General features: G+C 34.1%; 1 protein-coding gene across 6 annotated transcripts in view; it reads right to left on the bottom strand.

The window, feature by feature from the left end:
• Eph (Eph receptor tyrosine kinase) overlaps nucleotides 1–16047 on the bottom strand; it is a 1260465-nt gene extending 1244418 nt beyond the window's left edge. For 2 of the 6 annotated variants that reach the window (XM_069846837.1, XM_069846838.1), the window contains exon 1: nucleotides 15001–16045. The gene's annotated coding sequence lies outside the window, so the exon portion shown is untranslated. Of the gene's footprint in view, nucleotides 1–15000 lie in introns of all 6 variants that reach the window. The other 4 variants (XM_069846835.1, XM_069846839.1, XR_011336069.1 and 1 more) reach the window with 3 other exon arrangements.
• Nucleotides 16048–17681: the final 1634 nt, after the last annotated feature.

The following is a 17681-nucleotide window of genomic DNA, read 5'->3' as shown; positions in this document are numbered from 1 at the left end:
GTTTGTAGTTACTAATTTTTGGTACTGTTGTTTCATCCCATTTTATTTTTAATGAGGGAATGAATTCATTGTATAAATTACAAATTGCTACTTTTTCAATTTAAATTATTATTATTATATCTCCAATGGGGGGTAGCCCTATTTTACATATGTATGCTAGGGCTATAGTTTTACACAAAAAATAGGCCTAAGCATAAAACAATTTAGCAAATTTAAAAAGTTAACTTTTATTTGACGAACTTTGGAGTAATAAAAATAACTAACAGTCGCCTACAATTTCAGTAGTTCAGTAATATACAGACCATAAAAATTATGGGATATTGCTCGTGAATTCACAGTGTTTATTTTAGCGTAAATAAATGTCATATACCAAAGCTGTTGGAAATAAATCAAGTAATATGCCAGTTATATAAACATACATAATATAGTAGGCCTATGTTCGGCATACAAATTGTAACAGAGAGAATATTTTAAATTACAATCATATTATTTTTTTTAATATTTGGAATCTACTTTAAGTTTTATGTATACGGACATCTTCCATTCATGTTACTTAAATATTAATTTTGTTCAGCGGCTTTAAAACTTATACAAAATATGTAGGTGTATATTTATGTAGAATAGGACACGAACCTAGGCCAAAACAATAATACAAACAAAAAACATTAGATAAAATACTCGTAGATCAGCAATAAAAATTGTTCATCCCAGAGCTGAAAATCGTTCCACTGAGAAGAAAAGAATAAGTTCTAATAACTTAGTAGTTGGTTTTGGGAATAGAGTCAGAAAATAATAATGCAAACATTCAATGAAAGACGAACCTAACATCACAACAAGAACTTCTATTCTTCCTTTCTCGTTTTGAACTTTTGCACTATTTTCGAAACTGTTATAATTGTCCTGTTTTTCAGATACGCTTTGTTGATTTCTTGTTCTGTCCTCATAACTAAAATAATTTTACTGTTAAGATATCTATCCTTTCTCCTACAGTGAGAAAAAAATGATGAACGATTTTCAGCTCAAGAATGAAAATGTTTCATTGTTGATTTATTTCAATGATTTTTCTGTTCACGATCACGGCCGAAGGGAGCATCAAGTCGGCCGTGTCATGATATTCATGTTTTGCATAGTTTCATGACCTACTCTATGCGAATACGATTACATCTTATGTATGTGATTTTAAGGTCGTTGAAAGAAATTTAAGTAACATTATTTAGAAAGTAGCTATATGCCTTTGCATGAATGAAATGCTTATGTTTTTATAGATAAAATTTAATGCAGACTCCAAATATGTAAATATTGTAAATATTATTACATAATGTTATTTTAAAACGTTTCCGTTACACCATTATAGGCCTACTTGAATATATATATATATATATATATATATATATATATATATTAACGCTAGCAATTATTTCCAACTTTTGTAAGCCTATATAATCATTTTACAGTACGCACCGGTAAAATTAAAAACTTTAAAGTTGCTAATAATATTCCATACTGTGTAACACTGTATAATCGATTACATTAAAAACGATTCAAGAAAATAACAAAAATAACGGAACGGATAAAAATGTATTTTCGTGGAATGCCTGTATTATATTGGTCCCTCCATTTCAAACACAATAAAAAATTGTAACCGAAATAGATATTTTCATTGTAGGCCTAATCTTAAACTCTTCTCCTACGAGTTATACATTATCGATAAGAAATAACCGATTATTTTTACAGTTATGAAAAATACTACACATGTGGACAAGATACGCTTGTTTTCTAATAATAATGATTGATGCATACAGCCTGTCTTTACGGTAAATGTATTTAGACGTATTCTCTTGTGAAATACCTTGCCTGCCTCACAATAGTAATATACGTTACAAGAGCGGTATGTTGACGTTTTCATGTTCGAAGAAAAGATTGAAAAAGCGAAACGTAGTTGAGCTTTTTTAATTTCCGAGAACATGAAAACAAACATACCGCTCGTGTATCGTACATTATTTTGTGCGAATATCGTTTATAACATACCTGAAAGACGAATTTCTAATTAGTTGCAATGAAATCTCCATCTTGGTTTCTGTTTAATGATGGCAACTTTAGAAAACAATAATACTTATCTATACTCCAGCAGGCCGTGATATGTCTGTCTTTTTTTTCCCCCAGCCTATAAATGCGAACTTAAAACAAACGGTAAGGTTATGTAGTGATTTATTTTTTCATTTTAGTATTTTAACAATATTATTTATATAACATATTGCAGTAATAACATCGGCATCTGGAGACTTGTTGATTTTTTCACGGCTTCCTTAATGTTACTTGTATCAGGAATACAATAGCTTTCGTGGAGTAGTAGACTTTACTTAATTTTTGCAAATATTTAAAAACAATAATTAACAGTGCAATTTAGGTGAAATTGCAGTGGTAAGTTTCCAATTTATAATTATTACTATGTTAAACGTCTCTAAAAATAATATGTTAAAAGCCTAAAGCAGTAAAATGAATGTCGCGCTTAAGCGGTAAGAATAAGGAAATTGCTATGTGTGTTACGTTGGGAATACTGAATGTGGTATTTCACACTTACCGCGTATTGGTTCTGTGCGGAAAACAAGCAAATACGCACGATCTCGCACAAAAATAATATATTGTGCATAGGTTATATAAAAAATATAACTAACGTAAATATTTTGTATAGATTTGATGTAAAAAAATTCTGCAGATACAAGCATTAAAACAAAATAGCTAGGTACATAAAGTTCCTAACATAGCACTAGAACTGAAACAATCCACAAGCGCAAATCCAATGAATGAAACGCATTCCTGTGATGTAAAATTGTCACGGTTGTAGCACAAGTCGAAAGACTAATCAGTGTGTAGCCTGCATTCTCCCAAACTTGTAATTAATGCCCATGCTAAAACACTACGCAAATGGAATTCAAAAAGAGGGCTAGCGAGAGAAAATCCACCCTATCATTCGCTCGCTATGATTTCGTTACGCCTCTACGTCGATACAATTCTATAAAACACAAAAAAAAAACTGAGTAAAAATCTGAATTAAAAATAGGTATGTAATCCGAAATGAAACAGCCTCTTTTTTTTTAATTCACCATGCACACAAACTGTTTTCGATCTAGACAGATACAATAACCATCAGACAATAACAATGAATAAAAATTCCTTTTGTATAGAATTTACGTAATGAAAAAATGACCTCCACATTTGTAGTTCTCATAATACGCTTTACAAAACCTGGGGGACAATGTTCTCACCTCTACCCTTTTTCGAATACAAATTTAGTGATGCCCTCCTTTCATAAACCTTATTATGAATTCAAACATGAAAACAGACACCACAGTTTTTTCGCATTATCCTTTTCAACAGCAAAACGGGACCTAAACCGCCATTTTCGTCGCTCAACTTTTTTGTCGTTGTTGCGTAATAATGCATGTATAATAGGATGTGTGGAAATATAATTAAAATGAAGGTTATGTGTGTATATATAGTATGCCTACTTATATTTTTTACAAATACGTAACATTTAATTACCGGTTCTCAAAATTGTTCTTCTTCTCATACAGTGAAGAATTATTTAGATTACAAGATATCATCTTTTTCGCATGTTCTACATTTTAAAAGGTAATGAAATAAAAATTCCACAAGAAAAAATGTTAATTATACTTAATGTAAAATAGTTTGTTTTCTCTGCATGATGTATATGCAATTCTACATTCTGCTATAATTTACAATGAATTCCCAGCACATAAAAGTGAAGAATACTTGTAACATTCATATAACTATGCTATAATTATTCTATCTTAACCTTTACAAAAAGAGGTGTTGGAACTTTGAGGCGTACATCGTAGACACAAATGTACTTCTGAGCTTATGAAAAAGTTACGAAGAAATGAGATGTTGAAACATACAATACAGTGTATCGATGGCTCAGAACCAGACTGTTCCAAGTCCATTTTACTATTTTTTTTTTTTCAGGAGAGCCAGCTATTTTCAGCTCCTGACATTCAAAGCTTCATGAAACAGCTTCATAGCAACCTTATGGAGAGGAATATTTACAACTAGCCGTACCCTTGCGCTCCGCTGCACCCGTTAGAAATAAATATAAAGTAATTAGATAATTAAAATAGGACATTTGATCCAGGGACCATTCGTGTTTGATAAAATGATAAATCGTTTATTATGTTACTTAAATTGTATTAAAAAAATTAAAATGCGATCATTTTGATCCAGAGACCACTCATTTGGTCATAAAATTATTTTAGGAAATACAGGAAACGAATGCCTATCAAGTTTTCTGTGCATAAGAAGCTATTTTAATCTTACCTGTCCTCGATTCACTCAGAAGTTACTGTAATAACATTATAGCATTATGTCCATCTAGAGAAACTACACTTTCCAATGGTGAATTAATAATTAATTATACAAATCGGTTAATTTAGCTTCCGATATTACTTCATACAAACACAGAAACATTCTCTGTAGGCTACAGTATGTTTCATAGCTTTCGATTGTTGTCCAAGGCCCCTTATAGACAAAGTCATTTGTTTTTTATTTCATTACACTGCCTTAGATGGCGTTGTTATTGTAATTTTGAAACTCATTTATCTCATTAAATATCAATCCTATCAAAATTTTACATGGAATAAAACTTACCGGAAATTATTTTTAAAGAAGCTTTTGTTATGTAATATTTTTCATGAAAATTAATAATAAGGGAGATATTTCGATTTATTTGATTCAAGCCCCCTTATAACCCTCCTTTTAAATAAAATATTTTGAATGCCATATAGCCTAAATTCTAAGTTACAACGAACTTAATTTATATTCCAATTTTCATATAAATCGGTTCAGCCATTATCGCGTGAGAAAGTAACAAACATCCAGACAGACAGACATACAAAAAAAATTTCAAAAAAGCGATTTTCGGTTTCAGAGCGGTTAATTATATATGTTAGGACCAATTATTTTTGGAAAATCGAAAATTACCAGAAAAATTTCGGCTACAGATTTATTATTAGTATAGATTTTGTTCGATTCATATATAATTACAGACAAGAACTGGAACACAATGTAACACAGATTTCTTTCTTACAAAAAGTTGGACTTAGAATAGTCTGGTTCTCAGCCATCGATATATAGTGCGAAATTTCAACTCATACCTTACAAGAGATATAAAATACAGTTTAAAATTTCAACGGAGATCATGGGGAATATGAGATGAGGGAAAGTGTTGTATGTACGAATATATTTTCGCTTTATTTTATATTTTCTTTTGACTTACGCCTGAAACTTTTCATCGGTTCCTAGTACTAATAATAAAACTCTTACAAAAATGATCACCTTAGTACCTGATTCATCCTCGACGCATACTTTTTAAATTTTGGTTACCTGTGTCTACAAATATCCCCGGATTCCAAGGCCCGATTGTATAAACCATTTAATCTTATATCAGAGGTTAAATTGATCCTTGTTTCAGCTGAACTTGGAATTTTGTGTTGTATAAAGTCTAATCTGAGATTAATTATTTGTCTCAAACTAAAGTCAACTTTGACTGAAGAAATTTCTCCGATTAAGTTAGATGATCCAAGTTCAGTTATTTCTTTTCTGTTTGAAATATACGAGTGACAGATTGTGCAAATAAAATATCCATTATTATTAATATCAATAGATATGATAGGTAAGCTTACATTTATATATATATTTCTTTCAATTTCTTGCCTTAATACACAAACAATCTTATATTTTATATGGCTCTATCGTGTTCAGCAGGATCAAATAACATAACCTATAATTATATTATGTTTATAACAACCATTAATTATTAATGGATATGATAGGTACATCATAAACTTTCAATTTACTGTATTACTAAACGAAAATTGTCGTTTTATAAAGATTTATTATGTTTAGCAGTATCAAACACCATAACATGTTAACAACTCGGAGAACAGTCAACCTTCATTGTCCGCCATTATTTACATTGCACAAAAAACCAGTGTCTCCAACAGAGTATACGGAAAGTCGCCAAAAAGTAGTTGTAAAGTCGCTAGATTTTTCATTGTCAACAAAGAAAGATTAAATTTTGTCACTATTGGGGTGCTAAAAAGGTCACTAAATCCCTATTTAAGCAATATAAAAGTTAAAAGAAATTGTTGTTGAAAAAGAGTTAAAGTCGCTAGATTGGCAACACTGAACAAACCTGTATAACATGGTCCGCGCATCACGTATTTCACCTGTTTATGCGATGTTGCCAGATCCTTTTCACGTAAACTTAGATTGCATTTGAACTAAGATAATTTGATCGCAGAAAAGTTTTATACAATAGAAGAAGTGTCTGAACTCGGTTCACTTTTCGAGCTACGATCAAAGTTGATCTTTAGTCAGGGAGTTTTATACAATTGGGCCTTAGTGATGCACCTAGGAACAAAGTATGTATTGTAGTACGGTATCTTGAAATACTTCAGTATACTTCAGGGCAGAGTAAGTTACACAAAAATGTAAAAAAAAAACAGGTTTGATTTTGAAGCAGAATACAAAATAAAAATAAAGTGTGTTTGCTAGAAAACTAGGAAACAAGTTTCTTCAGGTGTATGCTGTCGGTCTTTTTTACTGTTCAAGATCGAGAAAAGTGTGTACATTTCCCCTGAATCGATCGTAGGAAGGTTTTGTTTACGTAGCATGGACACACAACACAGGCTGAAGAAACGTCAAGATTAGAGTATTAGTATACAGCTGACTTCCATTCAATGCAATTCATTATAGTTCGTGGCATTGCAGTACACACTACAACAATTGTTATTTATGACGTCTATATTACGAAAATTGTACAAAAAGTGTTGTGCTTTAATTCCGGCAGTCAACATTTCGGACACTTATTATAAGATAAGCCAATAAATTACATAATTGTAAAGTAGGCTAATATGTAAGTCGAGAGATTTTGTTGCCGAAAACTAAAGCGCTGACCACCGCTAAGCGGGCTGTTGCTTCTCCATGTCACTTTTCGAACAGTGCCGTAATAAGGGAAACCTGTTTCCAGGCGTATAGCAGCTATTGCACATAAAAAATTCACTGCAGACTGCAAGCCATCTTTCTTCTCCTCAGTACATTCGTAAAGCGATACGTATTTTTTTTCTACAACACTTCCGAGGGTTATGAACATTTCCACATTAAAACACATTTTGTAATCACAAAACGTTTGTCTGCCTCGGTAACTCTGACATGAGATTTGTCCTAAACTTTGCGGTATATAGGCCTAACAAATTAAAATAAAAGTAAGTTATAATTCCCGACAGGAACTCAGTTTCCATATCTTATATTCGGTCTGTTTCAATTGCAACGACGCTGTAACAACTACTAGGTTATTTAGCTTCGATGTAATTGGTGATAGAAAGATGGTATAAGACAAGATCAGGCCGAGGATTCGCCACGTGATTACCTGACATTTACCTTGATCTAGTTTGGGGAAAACCTCGGAAAACCCAACCGTAAACAGTACAAGCAGAAATCGAACCTACGCCCGAATGCAATTCCGAATTAGCAGACAAAAGCGCTGCAGCCTAAGCTACATTGGTGACCCCAATTATTAATTTCTCTTACACACAAAGTTCTGGTCATACTTACTGTAAAACAACATCAACATCAATAAAATTGTTGTTGTTTATTCAACATTCCGAAGACAGATCTGAACCTCACAAGTGATACCAATAAGACACCACTTATGAGGCAACTAGGCCAGGAGATAATTTTTTAACATTTAATATCTGAATTATGCTGATCCGGAGTTGCGCTCGGGAGGGGGATCGATTCCCGCTTGGGCTGATTACCTGGTCTTTTTTTCCCCAACCGTAAGGCAAATGTCAGGTAACCTATGGCGAATCTCGGCCTCATTTCATCAAATGCCATCTCATTATCACCATCGACGCTTAATAATCTAGTAGATGATACAGCATCGTTAAATATCCAACTATATATATATATATATATATGTAGCTAGTCGGCGATGTATGAATGGAGGGGGAAAGAAACTGGCCACCCTTTTCCATTATCTCCTGGCTTAGTTGCCTCATAGGTGGTGCCTTATTGGTATCAGTTGTGATGTTCTGACCTATCTTCTGAAAGTTGACTAAACAACAACAACATAATATATAGGACACATGTGAATTACATATTGCAATATCTGAGCTATTATATTTTATCGCGAGGTGTAAACATTTTGGCCATGCAGAATGTAATTATTATCTTCCTTTTCTTCTTCTTCTTTTTCTGACTTTCCGGTTTAGACACTTTTGTCTGTTTCCGTTCACTGTTCTAACCATCTTGTTTGTAGTCTTCCCTGATCTCTTCGTCCTATTGGTCTGTACGATAGAGTTAGTTGCCTTTAGATAACGGGAATTTTGCATTCTTCCACCATGTTGTTTCCATTTCTCTCTGTAGTCTACTATTTCTGTTATTATATTTTTAACCTTTAGTTTTGCTCTATTCCTCTGGTGGTCTAATATTGCAAATCTTAAAATTGGTCTCAGAAATATCATTTAAGCCGGCTATATTCTAGATTTCTCTCTGTGCTTTATGACCCATGTTTCACTGCGAAATTTTAGCATTTGTTTTACTGTAGTGTTGTGTAATGTGACTTGAGTTTCTTTTAACATATGCTTTCCGAAATGTCTCCTTATGTGTTATTATTATTATTATTATTATTATTATTATTATATCTGTGATCATCATCACAATCGTCGTTTGTGTCAGTCGGGGTTATTTTGTTCAGAGATTAAAAGCACATAATGTCCTATAAAAATGGTTTAACCATGTCAATAGGATGGACCGTTCCAGGCTCCCAAGACAAATTCTCCGCTATATACCACATGGAAGACGATCTTTGGGACGCCCCAATCATCATCATCATCATCTTCATCATTTTATCAGCATTCTTATACGATCTTCAAAATGTAAAGCATCTTTGTAATTACTGTAGGCCCTGTTTTCTTCATAATGGCGTTCAGAGCTGAAGTGGATCAAGTCCATGAGACGTAGTTTTGAGACAATATGACTTGCTCTAGTGGATTACCTAATTTCACTAGCAATAACGTTATTGCTCCATTCTCAAATTCTAGATTTATAAAATATAAACAGTTGTGATGTTAACTGATGCAACGCTTTGGTGACTTGATCCACTACGGCTCAGAACATCGTGAACAAATGATCTCAGCCAGAAGTGACTGATGTCATCTACCGGAATTAAGACTTGATCCATTAACTTACTGCTGAGAAAAGATCCAACTTCACATAATCAGAACACGAATTAAACCCAATTTATGAAAATTTGTGACTTGATCTACTTTAGCTCTGAACGCCTATTATAAGTAAGGCTATTTTTCACCTGCCAATACAATTCCACCACTGCATCATCATCATCATCATCATCATCATCATCATCAAAATCAGTAGCATTACCATTACTTCAGTGGCTTTGAATAGTGTCTTCCATAAATGAATACTGCTTGTATACTTTGACCTGGTAGAATATAAGAGAAGGCCCTATGGCCTTAACTCTGCCAGTATAAATAAAGAATTATTATTATTATTATTATTATTATTATTATTATTATTATTATATAAAATTCTGACAAGTGAAGGACATACGGGAAAAAGGAGCTTATTGTATTTTTATTACAAATCGCGATGTGAACACCATCTGTAGCTAAAACTGAGGACTTTCATTTTGATCCAGGAAATTACTGTATAACTTATAGGCTTCAAATATTTCCATACAAAAAAAAGAACGTACCCATTGCATTACACCGATTCATTAAAGAACGGGATTCATTATAAAGGCTACCGTTCTGCATAAAAACTTTAATTAATTGCTATTATGTTGGTTTGTTACAACCAGCTGTGAAATAATTAATGCAATAACCTACTGTTTTGATTGTGATTGTTGTTACTGAATGACTTTGATATTTAGCTGTGATGACCTTCTGAGATATTATTGTTAATAGTTCTGAAGAAATAGGTGTATATTGTACAAGCTAGTGATGGAAACGAACACCAAAATGGCAAAGCCACACGGTAAATTACTTGTCAATAAGTTCATTACACACAATATATTTAACTTTATTTCAATGGGTAATTATGTATGGAATTATAGGGTGGGGTAGCTTATTTAAATTCAATTTTAATCCACTTTATTTATTACAGAAGAAAATAATTAAAATATGTCTTCATAAACCTACTGATTTCCTATTTCAAAAATTGTTTTTAGACTTTAATGTCCTTAAAATAAGACAAATTTATTATATTGTATTAATAATATTCGTAGGCTTACATGAAAATCGAAATAATTTTGAATTGTATTCTCATACTTATGAAACAAAAAGTATGAATTCTTTAAGATTGTTTGAACCAAAATGCAACACTGCTACAGTATTTAATCATAGTAGTAATTTAGGCCCAAGAATATATAACAAATTTATATTTAAATATCCTAATCTTGTCAATTCTAATAGTTCTAATATTAAATTTAAAAAGTTATGTATGGATTTTATAAAAATTGAAAAATTTTAAATTTAAATTTAGCCTTATATTCTTATTGCGTAGCAGACATCGACAAATTGTATTATATACTTCTTAATTTCAATTCAGGAACCCACCCCTGAGGGGGCGAGCTAAGGTTCTTCTGTTTATATTATATTTTATGTTACAATTATTAGCAAAATAAATAAATAAAAATAGAAAAAAATGTTTCTAGCGGGTTTCAGAATGAAACACAATTAAAATATAGCAGAACACCGACATGCATATACATTCAGCCTCTACCAAACTTTTAGGACACTCCTTCAAAGTGATGTTTCACTCCTGTCTTTATAGTTATGTGAAACCCCCTGATGTTTATACAGGGATCAAATGCCTGTGAAAAGTAGGCCTAATGTTTTTACTGTAAACCCTATCTGCCTATCTTCCAAACTGTGGCTATAACAATTTTTGTGTTATAAAAATTATTGAAAAATACATATTTTGTAGGAAAAAAATTAATTACTCCAGAATGGGTTGACTTAGGTCAGTGAATTTTGGGACAGAGCTAGACATATCTGAAAGGTTTTTTGTGCAATTATAGCTTTTCGCTTACAAATTTTTGTGACAGTTCGTGCAGGTATTGTAATCTAGATTTTGTTTTCCTTTAGGAAAAATTGCTACCTATTTTCTAAAATATTGAGCTTGAAATTCACAGCAAATGGATCCGGGTTCACCACTGTCATTTACATCATAAAATTGGGAGTTGGTAACATTGGTCAATCAGCTTATTCCCTCAATTTTTAGTAATCAGCTGTGGAGTATGCTACAAGTGTGGAAAGGTTGGATTTCTTCCTTCAGAAAAATGAAATTAAGTTGAAATTCAGTGAGTATGGACGAGAAGTGGCAGATTATTGGAATGTGGTAAAATGACTGGAGATAATTTCTAACTACATTCCAAAATTCATTGATCTAAGTCAACCCATTCTGGAATAATTAATTTTTTTTCCTACAAAATATGTAATTTTTCAATAAGTTCCATAACAGAAATTGTTATAGCTATTGTAATCCACAGTTTTAAAGATAGACAGTAAATACTTCACTTTTCACAGGCATCTGGCCCCTGTATAAACAACAGGAGGTTTTACATAAGTATGACAGGAGTGAAACATCACTTATGGAGGGGTGTCCTTAAACTTTTGGTAGGGGCTGTATTTGTCGTTGACCAAGATCCCTATCTCTACGGATTAATTTGTGTTATCTTTTACCTATGCAATGCAGAAAAGATGCTGATTGTCACCATTATTCTGTGTATGAAGATATAGGATGCGTGCTATGGGAGAAAATGAAAATATTCCGAAAGGCTTTCTTAGCCATACGTGGAATCAGAAAAAAGTTTGAAAACTACAGAGACTTCGCAACGACAAACGAAGGAACATGAGATTAATCGAAATAAGCTTACCCCTGAAACAAAGCAAATAAGCTGATTTAAGGTATAGGAAGATGCAATTGCTACCAACAACACAGCTCAGAAGAAATAATATCCTATTGTATATTACAAGAATTCGTAAAAGAGAAGCAGCAAAATTATATTATTTTAGGTGTGTTATTTAACGATATTGTATCAACTACTAGGTTATTTGACGTCGATAGAACTGAAGACTGGGAAATGGTATTTTTATCGAGATGAGGCCGAGGATTCGCTACAGGATTACCTAACATTCGCCTTACAGTTCTGCAAAAGTCGAAAAAAAAACACAACCAAGAAACAGACCGAGTGTAAATCAAACCCATGCCCGAGGACAGCTCCAGATCAGCAGGCGAACACGCCTATCGCATAAGATACGTTGATAACCAAATTCAATTGTAATCTCCTACACGAATAATCGTGTTATCTAACTTAAAGGACAAAACCGTGTAGGCCTAATGAAATAAAAAGATGTGCAATTAACTCAAGTGATCCCTTTTTACATTGTACACAGGTTTAATTTGATTATACTGAATCATGTTTTGAAAGTGAAAAATAAAGTTTCGGTTGTTTACTAGTAAAGTCTATTATATAAGGTGAACTGCCTGAAAAATTATCAAAATAGATAAAGTTTCAATTACGGTAAATTAAAGTCTGATCTGATAATTAACATTTCGTCGGCGCGTCTCCAAAATCCGCTTTGTGTTTTAATAAGATTTTGCAGGGGAAAGAAAAAAGCATTGTCACTCTTTCTCACGAGATCACTTCCTAGCGTGATCTAACCTGTATACTTTCGTAAATCTTTGTGTCTTGCCTCTTACGCATCTTCAGATAACATCCCAATAGGAAGTATCACAGTTTCTGCAATTTTTCCTCCATGTATCAAGTCCCTTGATTTTCAAATCTAATTTCGGTATAATTTCAGTCATTACATCATAAATTATGAAAATAAATTATAGGGAAAGTAGCTTTGGATATCAAGGGAATTAAAAGTGACAATGCTTTTTTTTTTCTCCTGCAAAATATTTTTAAAAACACATTGCGAATTTCTCTTCTTTAAAAAGATCTCTAAAAACATGATAAATGTTGAGGAGTCTCCTTTTCCTGTGTACCCTTCAAATAAAGCAAACAACTTTTGTCACAAACATGAACGCAGTAGTTCATTACAAATAACGGCTATCTGTGATCAAGACAGATTTCTCGCCTCCTTTTCATATATCCACTATTTAGTGCGAGAAATAACACGCAATCTTGTGACAAAATAAACGTTTCTGACAATAGAATTTTCAGGCGTTGTCATGGTTGCGGGATTGTAAGTTCTTTATGCAGAATCCACTAAGCGATTCATATAGGGAAATATGGAACCCCTCCTCCCCACTAATTACTGCAGACTACGGCAAATTACAAGGGATATGCAGTCAACCGTAATCCGTGTACAAAAACAGGCCTGTATTGTAGATACGTTATCGCTGAATGTAGCGTATTCATGGTTTTGAAAAAAAAGCTAATGCCGTCACAATTGCGAAACAACAAATCGGTAATTCGCATTATGAATGGACACAATTTTTAATGCCACAATTACGTACAGTATTTCTGTTTTATGACAGTATCTTGTATTCTTATGTAATTTATTTAGGAAGATATTATTTCGAGGATTAAAATATCATTTTTTTTTTCACTTCTGATTAAATATGGAACAGCCGTCGTTGAAATACCTCCTTTTTCAAGTGAAAAAGTGAAATTAAACACTAATTATAATATACTTTGGGGTGTTACAAATGGCTGAACATACAGTGTCAAGTTTAACGGTCCAAATTGCGAGATCGCTTCTTTTTCACCTTATGAACTGAAATCAGAGGTAGCCCAACCTTCAGAACTTCCGTATAACCAATCTATATTTAATCAGAAATGGAAAATTGTACCAAAATATATCTCTTAATAAGCCTTTGTCTCATTCTCCCTCTATTGTAAGCGTAAACGAACTTACATCAAAGTTATGTGCTATTTTTTTCAAGATCACTTTCTCTTTCAGTTCGAAAATGCATTCTCATGAAATTTAGCCTTATTCTTAAAAACGAAAGACAGTTATCATTAAACAGAAGACGAACAAAAAAATGAATTAATAGCTATAGAAATTTAAGCCGACCGTAGTTACTGCCCAGCTATGGCTTTGCGTAGAGGTTAAAGTCGCGGGTTCGGATCCCACTGAGGACTTGCATATTGTAATGCTGTGTGCTAATTTTATATCTTCTGTAATTTAAATGTAGAGAAATACATAGTAGTTAATCGGATATAACAAAACTTTGCATAAAGAATACTTTTGCTATAGGTTTGCTAATTGTAATCGGTTTTTATTTAAGCTATATTTTCTCATATATTCGTTTTAAATTATAACAGAATATCGTTTAACACAGTACTGCAGACAGGCTATAATATAAATCGTATTTTTCGACAGACAAATGAAGCAAACAGAATAGTCGCAGAAAAGTGTAAACTGCTACCTATTGTGTGTGTTAAAATAATGAGGGGTCCTCTCGGATCCGGTAATGAATTTGCAAAGCCGGCAATACTGGAGTATTCGTGATTTTCTTCAGTTTCTTAACGATATTTCGGGAAACACGGTTATTTGAAATCTTTCCTAGTCGTCAGTTTCGTGTCCAACCTCGCTCTTCAGCACTTGATGGCGTTATTAAATAAAACCGATCTATAAATTGGTTATTTTAGTAACTTCTAATGAAAGATTTTACACTATGAATGCTATTCAGGGGGGATACATTCATTAAATAGGCATCCTCATCTATCACCTAGTAGCCATTACGAAGATTCCGAGGGAAAATATCCCCCCCCCCCCCAGTTTTATCGGCGATAACTTCATGAAGTAGAAACCTATAATTTAGACACGCATCAAATACACATATCTGCAGAGGGACAAAATTCGACAAAAAAATATCGTGCATATAAATTTGCACAAAAAAAGCATGATTATTCCGCATTACAATTTCAAACGGCCTTACCTTCAATGGCGAATTCTTCACACAATCCAACTCTGTAGAATGTTGTGCATACGAAAGGGATGAAGATGAACTTATCACATGAAGCCAAGTTTATCCGTATCCTGTGAGTTGATACCTAATCACCGACTGTATTTTAGTAGAAACAGTAACACCTAGATGAAAAACCTTGCTTCAAAATGTACATAATCCACACTGCACAATCCACACACCCGCACAAATCACTTTCTATCCACTTATTACGTCTAAAAATCGAGTTGGAACAAAAGCGCGGCTCAATTGTTTAACTGCCAATATATCACAGGCCGGCGGAACTGGCGCTAGTATCGCACTACCCAACAATGACAGTAACTTGTATTTCTCCGCGACAACGTTTGCAACAATGTAACACAAGCTGTTGAAAATATCACAAAAGTTGGCACTTCGGAGGCTATCAGATTATGAATTTCTGCTTCCTTCGCGAAAGTTGAATTGAATCTTCGACAGGGATATCACGTCAGAAGAATAAGCTGCATCCGTGGGCAGGAATCTTGCTGCCTTGTTGCTGGGGCTGCCGAAACTCCACCACCGACCGCCGCCATTTTGTTGCATCCGGATTCGTAGAGTAAGAGGTAAAACAACTTGTTTGACAATACCGGTTTCCGATCTTCATTTATAAAAAAATATCTCTATCTCCTCTTTCGATGTTAACACATAATAAAAATAATTTCTTCATACACTCTCACGTGGACGCACATCTAAAGTAGAAACATAACCTTTCTACTTTTTTTTTTAAAATTCACTAAGAAATTAGTTGCTTTTTTTTTTTTTGTTCCGAAATAAAATACGCGATCTGCTTTACATAATTAACACCTAGGAATATTCCCACTTGCCATATAAAAATATGGTGACACTTTTGTTTGGTTGCTAAGTGTTCGTTGCTCGGCAACTGACACAGAAAGCCCTATCGCCGCGACTCTCAAACATTGACTGAAGGAAGGCGGATAGCTCAGGATCGCAGCCTACCGAACGCTCGGCTTTTAGCTAGCGGCAGTCGAGCAAGCGACCGAACGACCGACCTCGTGCCTGCCTGCCAACCCGTGCCCCTCTACACTTGCGCACAACCACCTGCGCCATGGCGACACAACAAAACAGACACGCGTTCTGGGGAGTTTTCCGTAGGAATATCAGGCTTGCCAATATCACTAGAATTCTAGCTCGCCTTCTGGGCGGAAGGGTTTGCCTGTGATTTTGCGCACGAAAAGACAGCACATTATAAGGAAATTTTCACTTAGCCTCGTATTTCATTCTAAATTTCTTAGTAGTAACATTCTTGGATTAGATAGAACATAGGCGCCAATTTCTCTGAAATATTGGAGGAGGTTGGGAACAAGACTTTGCACAAAAGTACGATAGTCTACCGTTGTGGAGTAACTGTTAACGTGTGTGGTGAAACGAGCGTGCCAGGGTTCGAATCCTGGTCGGATAAATTACCTGGTTGAAGTTTTCCCGAGGTTTTCCTTCAACCCATTTAGGGTAACTTTCGGCACTGGGCTTTTGATTTATTTCGCTGGCTTTTTTTTAATTGGGTTATTTTACGACGCTGTATCACATCTAGGTTATTTAGCATCTGAATGAAATGAAGGTGATAATGCCGGTGAAATGAGTCCGATATCTAGCACCGAAAGTTATCCAGCATTTGCTCGTATTGGGTTGAGGGAAAACCCCAGAAAAAACCTCAACCAGGTAACTTGCCCCGACCGAGATTCGAACCCGGGCCACCTGGTTTTGCGGCCAGACGCGCTGACCGTTAAGGCTGGTTCACAATAAACCGGGAACGGAAACGACAACGAGAACGGAAATAATGTTAAATACTTATTTTAACATTATTTCCGTTCTCGTTCTCGTTGTCGTTTCCGTTCCCGGGGTATTGTGAACTAGCCTTTACTCCACAGGTGTGGACTTTCGCTGGCATTATCACCTTCATCCCATTCAGACACTAGATAACCATAGCAGTTGATAAAACACCGTAAAATAAACCAATAAAGAAAAGAAGGTTGAGAAAACTTTAATTGCTGTTGCACATTTTTAAAAAATGACATCGTAGTGTCCATGAAAATTGTTTAACATACGAGTAAGATGGTTGAAAACTACGGCCCTAATACACTACCTCTTCCCTTTCACTGCTTCGGGGGGGAAAAAAAAAACATTGGTTTTATGGGCTTTGCGTAGTACATTGTAGAAGCTACTGTATGTGGTAGATAAGCGTTTCTATGGCAACTGTTCATTTGATGGAATAGCTCCTTATGTCAAATACTATTTTCTTAACGTGAAATCGTCTATAGTTGATCCTTACAGTAATGATGAACATAAACATTACAGTCATCCACAAGCATTTATGGTTGCCAAGGTCACACACTTTCCCTTCTTGATACTGCAAACTTACTCACCCCCCTGCTACCCTAACGGGCTGGGAACCGGTTCTACTGTATACTTTTTTATTGCCACTACTACAATTCAATTTATCATTGTTTCCTTTTATTGCATTGTTATTTTACACAGTTTTCTTTATTAAGAACTAATCAATTAATAGTTACATCGCAATCGCTGATCACTTAATCACTTAAGGGGAGACTGTACTTCCATATCTTATAATGTTAAATTCCTCAAATTTAGGTACACTTTTCTCAAAGTTATAAAAGATA

Source organism: Periplaneta americana, chromosome 15 (genome assembly GCF_040183065.1).
Source record: "Periplaneta americana isolate PAMFEO1 chromosome 15, P.americana_PAMFEO1_priV1, whole genome shotgun sequence".
In the NCBI taxonomy this organism is placed as follows: domain Eukaryota; kingdom Metazoa; phylum Arthropoda; class Insecta; order Blattodea; family Blattidae; genus Periplaneta; species Periplaneta americana.
The sequence above is the reverse complement of the archived record's forward strand: the minus strand, read 5'-3'. Positions and strand labels throughout refer to the sequence as shown.